Source organism: Callospermophilus lateralis, chromosome 1, assembly GCF_048772815.1.
Source record: "Callospermophilus lateralis isolate mCalLat2 chromosome 1, mCalLat2.hap1, whole genome shotgun sequence".
NCBI classification, from domain to species: domain Eukaryota; kingdom Metazoa; phylum Chordata; class Mammalia; order Rodentia; family Sciuridae; genus Callospermophilus; species Callospermophilus lateralis.
This window is the reverse complement of record NC_135305.1, coordinates 203,717,781-203,734,774: the sequence shown is the minus strand read 5'-3', so window position 1 is coordinate 203,734,774 and position 16,994 is coordinate 203,717,781. Positions and strand designations below refer to the sequence as shown.

The 16,994-nt window shown below is 43.6% G+C and overlaps 1 pseudogene; it reads right to left on the bottom strand.

The window, feature by feature from the left end:
- LOC143399675 (uncharacterized) overlaps positions 1–16,994 on the bottom strand; it is an 83,571-nt pseudogene that overhangs the window by 49,113 nt on the left and 17,464 nt on the right.

The window sequence follows — 16,994 nt, the reverse complement described above, 5'->3', positions numbered from 1 at the left end:
TAATGAAAACCCTTTCCACAATACAAGGAGAGGCCAGTGTGTCCCCAGTGCGCCCTGTTGCCAGGGTATGGCCCCCTCCAGAAGCGCAGGGAACTCCAGGTCTGGGGAGGCAAGTCTGAGACCCAGGGGCCTTTCCCAGCCTTTCCGATCTGAGAAGTGTTGCTAGGAGGAAAGGTAGTGCAGGAGAATGGCGAAGAAGGCGGGAGGTCAACAAAGAAGTGGTTCACAGGGCTGGGAAGTTTTAACCCTCACTTGTGCAAGTCTTGAAACAAATTCCTATCACAGTTCACTTTTTTTTTTTTTTTTTTTTTTTTTAAGAGAGAGAGAGAGAGAGAGAGAATTTTAATATTTATTTATTTTTTTAGGGTTTTTTTGGCGGACACATCTTTGTTTGTATGTGGTGCTGAGGATGGAACCCAGGCCGCAAGCACGCCAGGCGCACTACCACTTGAGCCACATCCCCAGCCCTCACAGTACACTTTTAAAGGCCCGCTATCATTTTAAGAAACTGCACCTAAGCACAGAACGGGGAAGAATTTCAGCCTCTAAGGGGAAGCCGAGCTGGAAGTGCCAAAGGGAGACTCCAATTGGCACTGATCTGGCTGTCTCCATAGCAATTGGAAGAGGAGCTGAGAAACCTGGGATCTCTCACTCTTGGTCCAGCAACACATCCTGACTGCCACGAAGGGCCAAGTGGATATGAAACATGAGGCTTATTCACCAGAAAAAGACAAAGGTGGCCACACTTCAAAACCCGCACTTGGTGACATGCAATAGCATGGATGGGTTTGTAAGGCATGCGGTACTAAGGTTAACAAATTACTAAATTCCATTCCTGCCTGCAGGTAATTATGCAATAAAAAATCACACGAGAGTTAGAAGTGAGCAATCATTAACCTTCCCTACTGCTAAACACTGTTACATACTGAAAGACTGTGTTTTACTCCTTGTTAATACCATAATAATAAGTTACCTAAATGAGTTATGTAAACCTTTAACAGTTCCATATTTTGATTTATAACATCAGTTGTGAATCACTCTTGCTATGGAAACTACAAAACTTGTGAAAATTCAAAGACAATGATTCCACTATTTAAGAGCTACCATAAATACTTCATAGGTCATTCTCTTGAATGTTTAGTACACTGAGAAGATCCCTCTGCAAGACACCACACAGCTGTTTGCATTCATAAAACCCTGAAAGGCCTCAACATAATCAATCACAACTTCAGTCTCTGTCCTTCCAACCTTGTCTTTTCCCTCTTTTTAGGTCTCACATCCAGGTCAAGTCTCAGAGATTCCCCTAGCTCCATCTTTAGGCCCCTGCCGAACCCTGTTGGGCACCTGAAGCAAAAGGAAAATACATAAATACTGATCCTGTCTTTTAACTTTTATATTTTGTTTATCATGGATTTTGTTAGCACTTGGGGGTTTTTTAAGTATTGTATTAAAATATTACTTATCTGAGACTGGGGGTGCAGCTCAGTGGTTGAGCATGTTTACTATCAGCAAGGCCCTCAATTTGATCCCCAACATCACACACACACACACACACACACGAAAAATATTTAATTACTGAGTTTATGACACCCTCTCTTAAATTTTGTACCCTAGGTAAGTGCCTTCAATAGCTTCACCCTAGCCCAAGCCCTGGCCCCTAATAAAAATAATACATCCTTAGGCAGCCCGAAGACAGACAGACAATACCCAGGCTTCATTAACTACCCCAAAGACTGAACAACAGCTGCCTCCAAGACCATCTACCAGGGTGTGTGTGTGTGTGTTCTAAATGCCTTTAAGGGGTAAGCGGTATGGAAAACACAAGTCAGAGAATAATGAAATTCCATGGAAGAAATATTTTACATCCTTTTGCATTACTATCTGATAGTTGACAAATCAATTAGACCCTTCCATTTTCTTACACACTGAATGAACCCCATTAATTTTTACTTAACATGTACATCTTACACTGTGAATGCACTTTTTTATGTAATCACCATAGGAAAGTTTTGCCTATTTCCAAAGTCATATGTAAGTACTTCTGTTTATGGTGTCTTTTGCTTAACATTCTGTCTGCAACATTCATCCATTTGTTGCAGGTATTAGTGCTTCTCTCCTTTTCACTTCTGAGGAATACCACAGTATATGATTACATCACAATTTGTTTATAGAGTCACCCATTGATGGCATTTGGGTTGTTTCCAGTTGGGGACTACTGTGAGTAAAGTTGCTATGAACTAGGTATATAATTGCCTGTTTCTGTTGACTACTTGACCAGGAGAAGTCAGTAAATCTTTGGGTCAAAAGGCGTATGTTCAACTGTAATAAATATTAACAGATTTCCAAGTGGCTATTCTTTGTACGTAGTGTGTGACGCTTGTAGTTGGTCCACACCCTTCTCAGCACTTGGTGTTGTCAAATTTCTTGTTTTATCCATTCTCATGGGGACTGCAGAGGTCTCCTTGCTCAAACAAGCAAATTACAATTTCTCTAATTTTACCATGATCCAAGAATGCAAACTATAAAACCCCAAGTAAGTCATATTAAAAAAAAAAATCACAAAAAGGTACAATATTCAGGGCTAATTTCAAGAATCCATAAAATATAAATATCTGTGAGAGACAGCATAGATGTGTTGGCAAGGAAACTTGCAAAATGTTACGAACACCACGAGAACTCCTGTATTCAACAGGTTGCTATAAAATGGCTAAGCCAACATCCCTTCTGAACAATGGAAAACCAAGTGATACAAATATTTGCACACCTACTACATATAAACAAACTCAAAGGACATGTTAGCCTTTATCTCATTAGGCCTCCAGCAACCTGTTGCCAAGAGAACTGTCCCACCCCTGCCCCCACCCAACCCCCACCTCCACCCCCAGCATTTCTGATCTAGTCCCAGACTTTGCTTCCTCCTCTAAGTTTTTCTACCCTTACACCATTACAGTGTCCACAGTACGGTCCCCAATCCCTCACCTCAAACTTGGATCTCCGTTCCCAGTGTCAGTCTCAAATGACCCACTCCCTGAACATCTCCACTTGGAAATCTCAGGAGCACCTCATGGCACATTTTAAACAGTGCCCTCTGGGTCCTTGCACCGATACAACTGAGTTACTGCAGTCTGACTCAGAAACCTCAGTCTCACCCTTGGCTCTGCCCCTTCCTCCTTCCACCACCCCTCTCAGCAATTGAGCCTCAGCTTTTCTCCTCAGCCCACTCAAACACACCCATTTCCTTCCATCACTAACTCTCCCAATTGAAGTCACCACCCTGTCACCTTGAGTATAGCCAGAGTTTCTGTGGCAGGGCTCAGTCACAGAGGAGGTAAAGGAGGCCAAGCACCCACCATACACTGGCCTGGGACATGTTCCCAAAGTGAAGCCAGACACTTCTCCTAATGCCACCCAGACCTGCCATGGGCCTTCCCTTGGGAACTCTGCAAACTTTATCCTTTTTCTACCCTAGCGACCAAATGTGGATGCAGCTTCTGAGTTTGTGAGGGAAATTCTCGAATTTGCTATTGATCTCTGCCATGCTGCCTCCTAACAAACAGAAAATTCAGTATACCATGAAGAATTGATCATAAGATAACCAAAGTCCCAGAAATATTTATAATTGTCTTCATTCCTTTCTATCATTTCTAACATCAGGAGACCAGGTAACATTCAATAGTGGTTAAAACATTCCTCTTGTACTAAAGTAATCTGTTTTCTTTTTATGTAAACTACTTTCCTATCTTCCAAGTACAGAATAAACAACATCTATTGCCCAACGATTTGCTTTTTCACGCCTTTTACCCACTGTTGTAATAATAAAAACATTCTGCTTGTTTTTCTCAAACAGAAAGCTGTTTTCTCAAATATATAATAACAAACTACATTTTTTTCCCACAAGAGATCTTTGGAATGTCTTGAGATTTGTGTCCAAATACCAAGTACAAAGGGAATTTTCTAATGCCTTGGGACTACTGCAAAGTTAACCCTTTCTTCTGAGATCCAAGGCAGGGAAATTAGTCATCCAGTGAGCAAAAACCATCCATCACACAATGCCTTAGGCCACAGGGGCTTTTCCGGTTAGTGCTACAAAGGTAAAGGCCAGCACACTCCCCCAGGGCATGGCGTACAGTGATGCTCCAAAATTATGTGAGGATGAATGGATCAGAAGGAGCCCACTAACAACAATAATAATAGCTAACACAAAATGCTTGCTGGAGCTGGTCACGTGTATTAATTCATGTAATCTTCTTAATAACTATATGAGGTAAACATACCAGGCAATGATTCAGGCACTACAGAAAGAGGAGTTTGGGGGTTGGGATGTAACTCAGGGTACAGTGCTTGTCTTGCATGTGTAAGGCCTTGGGTTCAATACCCAGAATGGCAAATAGAAACAGGATTTGTTTGTTGTTGTTATTGTTTGTTTATTTGGGGCAGGGGTTTGCTGGGTTTACACATCTAAGCAGCAATCTTCAAGGGGGAAAAAAGAAAGAAACACGCTTCATATATATGGATGGTGTGCTGCACTTCATCCAGACTGTTAAATCTTAAGTTTTTTTATCTTTTAACTAATGAATGAAAACAAAGCTACAGCCCAGAACCGTACCCATTATACTCAGCATTTTATTTAAAATATATTCTGAATGCAAAAGTTGAAATGATATACCCTCTGCCTGAGGGACACTTTTTTATTTTTTCTCCTCTATCCTGAAAGCCAGTAAACCAGCTGTCTCAGAAAGTCTGACTCCAGCTATGTCACTCACAGACCAAACTGGTGAGTCATACATACAGCAAATTGTTCCTTTTCCTCTTCCCACCCTCCCTCCAAATCACTATAGTGTGTCCTCAATCACAGGTTTGGTTTTTTGTTTGTTTACTTGGTGTTTTACATCCCCTGGCACAATTTCTAACTTTGTAACACGACAAGAATCTTCCTGTCCCTTTAGTTTAAGTAAACCTCCCATTTTCTTCTCAGGATTGAATTTCTGCAGTGCAGATAAGACCTACATCTTTAGACCTTTCACTTGATTAAAAAAAAAAAAAAAATGGCCCTTGATATTCTCACTGTATTTCCAAATCTCTGAGATACCAAATCACCAACTCAAATTCAAAGTCCAACAGGCGAATCAAAGTCATTGTAAGAATTCTATATTCAGAATCATGAAATGTGATTGGAGATGTAACTCAGTGGTAAAGCTCATGCCTACCCTGCACACAGCCCTGGGTTCAATCTCCAGCACCAAAAAAAGAAAAAATAAATCAATATACTGGTTTACTGAGTTACCTTTCTTTCCTCTTTAATCCATCAACTGACTCCAATTTAAAATATAAAACATGAGGGCAAAGAATGGAGGGAAAGATCTCAAACACTTGCAGCTTCTAGGAATCATATTTATTCACATCCCTCTGCACTTATTAACATAAATTAAATGTACTGCCCCAAGAGTTTAATAGTAATCAGGAGGAGCGTGAGTCAAAGCAAGGACTCCTAATATCCCATTGCTTTTCAGGAATTTCCCCCAGCTCAAAGCAAGGCAGACTATGACTGGTGCTGGGAAAATACCAGGATGAAGGGAGAAAAGTGGTTATATTTCAAAAGAAATAACCACCTCACACCCATTAGGATGGATATTATTGCACAAACACACACACACACACACACACACACACACACACAGTATAAGTGTTAGTAAGGATATGAAGAAACTGAAATCTTTGTGCACTGCTGGTGGGAATGTGAAATGATAACAACCATTGGTGAAACAGCACAGCAATTCCTCCAAATATTAAACATAGAATTATCATATTATCCAGCAATTCACATTCTGGGTAAATGGCCAGAAGTGAAAGAAAGGGATTCAAATAGATCTCTGTAAACCAACATGCATAACAGCATTATTCACAGTGGCCAAAAGTTGGAAGAAACCCTAGTGTCTGTCCCTCAGTGGATGAAATGATAAACAAAATATGGCATATAATCACAATGGAATATTATTCAATCTTAAAAAGAAAATTCGGGGGCTGGGGTTGTGGCTCAGTGGTAGAGCACTTGCCTAGCATGTGCAAGGCCCTGGGTTCGATCCTCAGCACCACATAAAAACAAAGAAATAAAATGAAGGTAATGTGTCCTATTACATCTAAAAAATAAATATTAAAAAAAAAGAAAATTCGGGAGCTGGGGTTGTAGCTCAGTGGTAGAGCGCTTGCTCGCACGCATGAAGCCCTGGTTTGGTCCCCAGCACCACATAAAAACAAACAACAACAACAAAAATAAAGATATTGTGTCCATCTACAACCAAAAAATTAAATAAGGAAATTCAGACACATGTTACAACATGAAAGAGCCTTAGGGACATTGTTAGGTAAAATAAGTCAGATGCAGAAGGCCATACTATACAATTCCACTTACATGAGGTACCCAACACAGCCAAGTTCACAGAGACTGCAAACAGGATGGTTTGCCAGGGGCTGGGCTGGAGAAATGGGGAGAGTTAGTGTTTAATGCATACAGAGTTTTGGTTGGGGAAAACTAAAGGTTCTAGAGATGGAGGGTGGTCATAACTGCACAACAATGTAGATGGACCTAAGGCTACCCGAACTGTACACTTAAAAGTAGTTAAAATGGTCAATACGGATATGTATGTTTTATCAGGTTTAAAAAAAAAAATGGAATAATAGTCACTGCATTAAGGATATCCTGTTATCTCTCAGACCAGGGGACTTAGACACCTCTGGGGCAAGAAAAGAAGAATTTAACAAAGACTGGTCTTTTTGTTCCCATCTGCACAGTGTGGGGAATACAGAGGGGGCTGAGAGCTCTGTACCTGCTGGGAAGGCATGATGGGAGGCATGTGCTGGGCTCAGATCTATTTATTCTCTACCTAGTTCCCGTTCTGTCACTCTGTGCTTGTGATCTCTCGAAATTAGGGTGAATGACCCAGCACTTCAGATCTGCTCAACAAAGAGTGGGTGGGTGGGTGCATCTACTACTAGAAAATGTCTATTCCTGCTCTGACATATTTTCATTAACTTAAAAATATCACCCAAAGTTTTGGGTGTGTGTTGAGGGAGGGGAGGGTGAACGGCTGATGGTGGTTTTCCTCACAACTGATTTAGAATGACAGCGTGTCTGTTCCCTCTTAGATCCTCCCATTTTACAGTTCACTGCACAGAATTAAAGGAGAGAGGATGGGGAGAGAATGGGTCCAGCAATCTTTTCTAAGAAACCCTAATCCCTTTCCTTTCATTGCAGGACAGGAGGCTGAATGAAACACCCAGAACCAGCTCTCTCAAGCAGGAAAGGGAGCATGTGTGTGCTGCCACTCGCTCTTCCCAACATCTGCAAAGTGGCTTTAAAAAGAATGCATCTCTGTACACACAAAGAAGCATCCCACCTGAGGACATGTTTAAAGTATAGACTCAGATTTAGCAGGTGTGGGGGCCTGAGATTCTGCAGGCCTAAGAAGTTTCCAGGTCATGCTGTTGCAGCTGGCCCACCGTCCCTGCTTTGAGTAGCTGCAATCAGCTTGACCCAGGACAAAGGGAACTAAAAGTCATGCAGAAACAGCAAAGTTCAAGGTACCCCCCCCCCCATAAATACTGTTGTCTTCCACTGCCCACTGCTGTTCTCGCCAGAACACAGACACTTGATTCCACCATGAAGTTTTGGCATAAACAGATTAGCTGTCTTGTGGTCATTCATCACACTGATCCTCAGTCGATGCTCCTGGAGATCAAAGGAAATTGTCCTCCCCATTCTCCAAAAGTTTCCCAGTGGTCCTCAAATTCAAGGATGGTTTCTACATTTGTTGCTCACTTGCTCCTCAAGGTCCAAATTCATGATTCCATAAGACAGGTGATGTCTCCTACATTCTAGGGAGACATTTTATCTTTGGTCACATTCAAAATGAGAAATTATTTGATAATGACCCACAATAAAAGGAGGCAAGTCTACACAAGATCATATCTATTCTAGTTTTTTTTGCAAAACTTAAGTTACCATTGAAAAATTCAGACTCATAGTGTGTGTTGTTGACATTAAAGAACCACTGGCAAGGACGGATTGATTTTTACCAAACCACCAAAAGAACCAGTGGAGAACTTCTGAAAATCTACAGTTCTCCACATGTATTCGTGCTTTTTCTCTCAAACCCCGGAGAAAGAAGAAAGAAAGAAAAAATAAAATCCCATATCCCTAGCTAATATCCATTTTAAGAGACACAAATAAGCCTGTGGCATTGTAACTCGATGTAGGATTTCCTAACAGCTAATCTGTGTGAACATAAGTCAAGAGAGAGTGGCATTTTTTAATCAACATAAGCAGCTATCTAGTAAAGAAGTCTAATCATTAAGGAATGCAATAAGAATGAAGTGCTTTGAAAGGTAAGCTAAAGAGATGCTATTCTGAAAATGTCAAACCATTTAATCCACGTTTTCATGGTTATTTTCAAATAATTTTTTTCTAAAGAAAGATTCTAAAGTCCCCTGAATACCCCTAGCATAATCTTACTTAACATTGAAATCCAGGCAATTTATATTCTGGCAGTTTTTAAATTTACTACTAGACCTATTTCCCCTCAATGTTGGAGCATCCTTTTCAGATATTTATACAAAATCCAATTCCTCTGAATAGACTGCCTTCTGCTTTTGAATGTCCTAATAAATTCTGGAACTAGAAGAGACCCTAGAAATTGAGTTCCAGGATTCCCAAACTAGGGTGCACATGCTCAAGCTGAGGGGCTCTCCCAGGACCTCAAGAAGACAAGGTGCATCTTCAAGTGCTTTTTGACTCTGACAGTAAAATATTTTCATATTAAAACAAGATATATCCAAGCTGGGTGTGATGGTATATACCTTAGTCCCAGCACTCAGGAGGCTGAGGCAGGAGGAGCCCCTGAGCAACATAATAAGACCCTGTCTCAATAAATAAATAAATAGATAGATAGATAGATAGATAGATAGATAAATAAATAAATAAGAAGCCTTCATTCTATTCTGATCAAAGGAACTATTCAGTTAACACTGAAAAATGCTAGAAACCCCAGGCTAAGCTCTCAAAATTCCCTTTTCAGGTTTTCTTTGCCCTGAAGGTAATAGGGACAAATTCAAGAAGCATCAACATAATCCATTTCACAGCCTCACACCCTAAGACCAGGAACTCTCCCAAGGATGTTAGTGGCCACCTGAGAAGTCACTGCCATTTGTCAGTCTTTATCAAGTGGATGTCCACTGCTTCTTAGAAAAACTGATCACCAAACAGGTTGAGGGTGGGGAGCAGTCCTTCCTAGAATGCCGAACCAGAGCCTAAACAAGGATTTAAGAGTCCCCTTCCCTTTCACTCTCTTCCACTCAGGTACACTAACAATCACATAATAAGCAGGGCTTCCCAATGAATAATGCCACACAGCCCTTTATAAAACAAAAGCCTTTCTTTAAGAAGCTGCACATCATACCTCAGAGACATCCAGATGTATATACATGCTATTATGTACAGTCTGTTCACTAAGATTTTGAACTTTTCAATACTGAAAGTGGCTTCCATTTGGATACACCTAATAAGAAGGCAGGTCAGAATAGGAATCATTGTTCAGAAAGAAGGAGAAAAGGAGAAGGAGCCCGTTGACAGTGTTTCTATGTGTGACAGACACTAATCTAAGACTATAAAGTCTAAGAACCCACATGTCTCTTCATATGAAGACAGTTCCCCCTACCATCTCCATCTTCAAAAAGAAGCATGATTTTGTCTTCCCTCGCAAAAGTCACAGTGCATATTGGATATAAATGAGTACCCAGAGTCCATTTTCTGACACAAGGGTCACAGAATCATCTATTGAAGAGACTGATCATTATGACATTACCTCAAGTTTATCAAACCTCCCAACCATCTAGTGTTAAAAAGGCATGAGTGAATATATGCAACCTGCAGTGAGTTTAAGTAAACTGTTCGCCACCCAATGCCTTCCTCATGTGAGCCCTACAGGAGAAGAAAAGTGGCCACCTGTCTGTTCACTCTCCCCAGCTCTCTCATGAGCTATATGAGGCAACAGAACAATCATGTCACCCACAGTGGATGAAGCAGAGGAGCCCAAGGTTCAAGCTTCACCTTGAGAGCATGAAGTCAAGATGGGGAGCCCAGATGGCTAATCCAAGAATGATCAAACAATCAGAGAGGCCTACTGCGTGCAAAGTCAGGGGCAGGGCCTCCAAATGCAATGACAGGAACAAAGGCCGTGTTAGATGGCAAACCATGCGGGGCAGTTATTTGGAAACTGAAAGTGTAGATCTCCTTTCAATGTGAATGATGCTCTATTATTTTCAAAGCCCTTTTACATTATCTGATTTGACACAAAAAAAACTAAAAAAAAAAAAAAAAGATAATAATTACTCTAACACCTGCTTTATTATACCTACTGGGACTCAGAGAAGGTTATTAAGTCACATAGTCAAGTCAGAATGAGACTCAAAAACCCTCCCAGGTCATTCAGTCAAATTTTTATGGATACTTTGATTTAAAACACTGTCTCCTTAATCCTTACAACATTTCAATTTGGTTTTGGCGGGTTGGGGGAGGAACATGGGGCTGGTAAGGAAGGGGCAATCCAGAAGGGTAAAGAGCCAAGCTAGAGATATTAAGTTAGGGCCCAATATCACATACCCAGTAAGGACAGCAAGAGCAAGGAGACAGAATTTTAATCCCACTCCAAGGCCAGTGTCCTTAACTCACCGGAGTGAGGAGCAAAAGCAAGAGCCAGGATGGAGACACCCTCCATGGAGAGCTCAGCTCTCCATGGGAAACTGAATCCCACAGGTCCCTGGAGCATCAAACAGGAAACAACTCTGGTGCCGGGGCCAAGCTGAAACTCAGCTCTTGCCAAACCCCCTGCACCCAGACTTGGGCTTTCTAACCCAGCTCAGCATCACCCAGAGCCAACTCAGCTCCCCAGGGGCTCTACACTTGTCTGGGCTCCTCTGTGATAAAGCTGGAGTCAGAGATCAAAGAGCACTAAAACATGACCTAAGAGGGAAACAGCCATCTGTCACCCTAGGTCTACCTCTCAGAAAACCTCCCAGTTAAGCTCCCTGTCTTGGGAAATCCTCTCCCCTGCAGACCCACAGCAGGGCTGATCAGCCAGTGCATGCAGTCTGGCCACCTCCCTCTTGCTGTTGGAAATCAGAAGGAATACTGGAACTACCTTGTTTCCCTAAAGTGTCTGCTTAGACTCACCCCCAGACCACCAAAAGACCCTGCAGAAAAGGGTACCAGTCCTGGCTACACTCTGCAGGCAGTATTGATAAGGTTTACACATTCCACTGAAGCAAACAAAGTTCTGGTGAAACACATCAGAAAAAAATAAAAATCAAAGGCCTAAACACTCATCTTTTGCAGGCTCTCAAAGTGGACGCTAATTTGTGTCTGAGCAAGTGCAGCGACAGTGTTCTCAAACAGGAAGGTTTAAGCGATAGGTCATCCAGTTCCTGGTTGCCTAACTTTGAAAGCTTCCCTAAACACAACTTTACCAAAAAATAAAAATAAACAATTCATTTCATTAAATCTGTTTTCACCTGCAAAAGGCTGACCTTGGAGATTAGAAAGAATTTTAAAACTCGGGTCAAAAAAGTGACAAAGTGAACTTGTTAGTTCTCAGGATATCTAGGGGGACCCTATAAGGCCATAATGTCTGGTCCCTGACATGTTCAGATATAATTTGCATTAAGTTACGCCTCTGAGTGGGAATCGGGGTGCTGCCGCGCTCTGGCCTGGCTCAGCCCTGGGCTCTTTGAAGGTCGCCTCACTGTCACCTCGGGAGTGCCAGCGTCCGGAATCCAGGCCACGCATCGTGGACGACATGATACCCTAGGGGTACCTTTTTGGGCCCCCAAGGGCCTCCGACAGGTGCGGCCAATGCAAAGGGTCGTACCCGCAGGGGCCCGGGCCCAGCCTCTCCCGCCGCCACTTTCGGAACACCCGCGTCCTTCCCCACCCCGCGCTAGATGCGCCTGAAGCACGGGTCTCCAGACCCCGGGCTTACCCACAAGAAGCGCCCGGAACGCGGCCCCGCAGCAGACAAGGTCCCGGGGCCTCTGAAGCGGGCTATCCCAGCGCGGGGCTCTCCCGGCCGCTGCCTCCGCCTGGTGTTCGGTCCGGCCCGGCCGCCCGGCGGCTCCGGTCCCCTCCGCTGCAGCCGGCCGGGCGGCACCAGGACACCGGCGGCGGAGCTCGGCTTCGGCGCCGCCTCCTCCGGTCGATCGCTCGCCGACCTGGCGCTCCTGGGCTGGGGATCCGGGACTTGGGGGTCGACGGGGTGCTTGAGACTCCCCGGCGCGTTAGGGATGCACTTGAGTCCACCGCGCCACCCTCCCGCGCGAGGGCCCTCTCCCGGGGCGCCTCGCTCCCGGCGCGCGAGTGTCACGGGCTCGGGGTGCGCCGGGGCGGCGGCCGGGTGGGTCCGGGGGCGGCGGCCGGGGGCGCTGCTGCGGACTCGGGCACTGAAGCGGGCGCCGCGGCGCGGCCTCTCGCCATGGCTCCCCGCGGCCGGCGGCTCGCACCTCCCCTCCGCGCTGCCGTCACCGCCCGACGCGCCGAGCCCTCCCTTCCCCCGGCCCCGCCCTCCCCGCGCCGCCACCTGCGGGCGGCCCTCCAGGATGCCCCGGGCGCGTCTGAGCCGCGCGCAGCCGCTCCCCTTCCGCCTCTCCAGGTAGCCCTCAGCCACCCAGGTGTTTTTTACCGGCGCCGCCGGGCACGTAGACGTGTCCTGGAAATATCTGGGTCGAGAAAAGCTTATCGCATCTCTCCTGAGCATTTATTTACTTCTGGCGCTTCTCGGTGTCGATCTAAGAGTCAAAGCAAAGAATGGGACTGTCCCGCGCTCGGGGCGACCTGCCCCGCGCTCGGGGTGTATGTAGTGAATGCAGTGGAAATCCGGACGCTGGGTTTCTGTAGGGTCGGCCGTCCCTAGGGAACGCAAGGGTCAGGCTTACACCCTGGACGTGCTGACCCGGGAGACGGGGAATGCGGACCGGCAATCTGAACAAGATGCTACCAAAGAGTAAGGGTAAAGGTGGGGTTGGGCAGAGGAGGGGAGCTCAGGAAACGATCCAGGAAGTGAGCGCTCCCAGGCCACACTCTTATGCAAATCACTTGTGGACGGTTTAACGGGAACAGCCCACATTAGATCATTTCCAGTTGAGGCTGCCTAGTCTAAGTCTCCAGCCTCATCTCTGCTCAGAGAATGTACAGGACATTGGGAGGACTTGGAGAGGACTCAGACTAGAATCTAAGACGCAAGGAAACTAAACCCTACAAAACTTAATTTCCCATCTTGGAAAAAGATCTGAGATCAAGTAAATAGTAAAAATTGATTGTGGGGAGCTTAATAGATACTAACTCTAAGGAGAATGTTATTGAGAACTAGATTTTTGCCTGGAACCTGTCGACTTGCTTATTAGTAGCAAAGGGGAAATAGTAACTATGCAAAAGCGCAGGTGGACAACATCTTGACTAGGCAATTCAAGGTTAACATTACTAATAATAGCAGATGGGTAACATGTCGTTGGGACACATCAATTCTGCAGTATACTCAGGAGAATGCATAGCCTGAATCCAATGATGATGAAACCTCAGAAAAACCTAAAATGAGGAACATCTACTAAAAGGGGGTGGGGGCCATATTCTTCAGTGTCATGAAAGACAAAAGAAATCTTGAGAAGTGTTTCAGATTTTAAAAGCGCCAGAGTCTAACAACTAAATGTGTTACCTGCACTAGATCCTGAGTGGGGCAGGAGGAAGTGTTATAAGGGACATTCCAATTGATAAAATAGAAATCCATATGGTAGATTGAAATATTGGATCAATGTTAAATTTACTAACGTTGATATCTTATACTGCATTTATATACAAAAATGTCTCTATTCTTAGGAAATACACACCGAAGTATCATTAAGGGGTGAAGGATCATGATGCAAGCAACTTAGCTTACATCATTATAGGAGAAAAGACATCTTGAGAGCAAAAGGTGATAAAGCAAATAGGCAAACTATTATCGGTGCTCTGGATACAGGGTGCACTGACACATTTCTGTAAGTTCAAGTTTGTTTCTAAACCATTTTGAAAAAAAATCGAGTGGGGTCTGAAATTAGGTAGGAAAAAGGTAGGTGTGGTTATAAAAGGGATCCTGGGACTTTGGAACTAAGTTTCTTGATTATGGTGAAGTGATAAAATTGTGTAGAACTTGGACACATATGATTACAAATAAAACTGGAGAAATCTGAATAAGAAAGGTGAGTTTTATCAACATACTAATTGTGACATCATACTAAGGTTTTGCAAAATATAATCATTGGAGGAAACAACACTAAGCAAAGTATTTTTTCTAACAACTGAATGTGGATCTACAATTATCTTGAGAAAAATTTCAATTACAAAATATCATCAAAAATGTGCTAAGTTTGTATGTAAACAGGTGTGACTGCCTGAGAATGTACAAGAGTAAATAGGCTAGAGCTGTCAGTCTCATAGTGGAATTAGAATAGACATGATGCTGTAACCAACAGAGAGGTGTTAATGAGTGGAAAATAGACTATCTGAAATATACTGACAGATCAGATTCCTTCCAGTTCCGTAATTTAAGAATACTAAAGCCAGGGATGTCTTTTGAGACCATCTCATTCAACCTTCTCATTTTTAGGAAACTGTGGGCAGAAAAGTGGTACATGACCATACAAGAATAAAATTAGTGGTAAACCCATAACTACAACTCTTGTCCTATACTCTTTGCACCTTCACCAGCTGCCTGTCACTTCCTATATATGCATTCAGTCAAGGTTGGTACAGAATGTTGAAGTCTTTCAATTCATTTGAGTGCCTGACAGTGGCCTTGTTCCAGCACAAGGTTCTGACATCTGGCTTCCAGTACCAACTGAAGGATATGTAGATCCTACCCCTGAAGAGGAGGGGCTAGTTTCCCTCTCTCTCACCCCAGCTGGGAGGAAGCAGGTGGCAGGCAGAACCCTCTTAAGTGAGTGCCCCAGCTCTAAATCTGCCCAAGCTCAAGAGCTAGTTGGAGCGTCTGCTAACCTGCTGCTGCTGGAAGGCAAGGTACAGGGAACACATCCCAGGAAGGAAGCAGGATGGCTACATCAAAGAGAAAACAGTAATTTCCTTGGCATGTCCTGGCTTTATGCAACATCAGGCAGAGGTCTCTGCACCAGAAATGACAGGCTTCTCTTGAGCCACTGATAGCCACTGTATTCTTTTGTTGAATCAAATAAAAAATCAACATACATTTATTGATATTTGCCAGGCTCTGAGTTAGTAACCGTGGGAAGACACACAAAGTATATCTGATTGTGCCATTTAGGAACCTGAAATGCAACCAGGGACCCAAGGTGAAAATGAAGAAAATGACTCAACAAAAAGAGATACCTTGGGTTCCCCCCAAAGCAGTATTGGAAAAGGACTTACAGACAAGAAGTTTCTTATGAGAAGTGAGTCCATGGAATAGGGGTGGAAAAGGGAATTTGATGCAGAAAGGATGAAATAGTGAAAGAGAGAAAGCCTACTCTAGAGTATATAAACTCTTTGAGCAACTGGGACTTAGTCCCATGGACTAAGAATTCTGAGGAACTGGGGAGAATGCAAGACTGAATATGGAGTATTTAACTACCAATTCCTGTCTCAACTGGTTGCTGAACAAAAAAAAAGCGGGGGGGACTAATATGTGACATGAGACATACATCAAAGATACCTGAGTCACCAGCAAAAAAGCATTCTGTGGTCTGGGATTTTTGTCTACTTACTTCATTGCTGCATTCCCAGTACCAAATACAGCTCCTGGCTCATAGTAGATGCTCTGTCAGTAGACACAGAATGAATGAAATGGTAGTGTGGATCAATAACAGAAAAAAAATCACAAAAATTTGTTGCAGACATGGTGGCACATGCCTGTAGTTCCAGCATTCAGGAGATTAAGATGGGAGAATCAGTTGAGCCCAGAAGTTGAAGACAACTTAGTAACATAGCCTAGACAACATAGCAAGATCCCATCTCAAAAAAAAAAATAGAAAAAGTTGCATAAGTTATTTTTCAACAATATTTTATATGTGTGCATCTGCTAATGGCAGGCACTGGAAGAGGCTAGGCTAAAAGAATAGTGAAAAAAACAGGTACATTCCTGCCTATAGTGTGCCTTTTGTCCAGGAGAGTAGTTCTATAATATCATACACACACCATATTCAATCAGTTTGTGAGAGGCTCTGAGAATAAAAGGATATAGGCAGCATAAATAGGATAACAGGAGGATTATGATTGATTAGTGGATCAGGGGGACCTGTCTAAGGAGATGACATTTAAGATTCAGAGGAAGATCAGGAGCCAGTCATACAAGGAGAAAGGGTAGCATCAGACCCAGAGGTAAGAAAGACCCTCCATGGCTGGAGCTGTGGTGGGTGGGGTTTCAAGAAAGAGGTAGACCATGGGCCTTGATGGTATTTAAAAAAAAAAAAAGGAAGGAATAAAGAGTTTTAGGTATAGGAATAACATGATCAAATTCACATCTTTAAAAGCCTCATCCAGCCAGGCTTGATGGCACAATCCTATAATCCCAGTGGCTCCAAAGACTGAGGCAGGAGGATTGCAAGTTCAAAGCCAGCCTCAGCAACTTAACGGGGCCCTCAGGAACTTAGCAAGACCCTTCTTTAAAATTAAAAAATTAAAAGGGCTGGAAATGTGGCTCAGTAGTTAAGCACCGCTGGGTTGAATTCCCAGTACCAAAAAATAAACATAAAAAATAAAATTCCCCTCTGGCTGCTGTGTGGAGGATGGACTCCAGTGGATTATCAGGAATAGCGAGTGGCTATGGGGGCGAGGAAGACCAGACCACTTCAAGGCCATCTCATACAAGTCTGGGCTCCCATGGCTTCCACCTCCATTGCTACTACTGCGACCAGTAAAACTTCAGGAACATGCTAAAACCCCACTGTAACATAAGTGTGTCCCC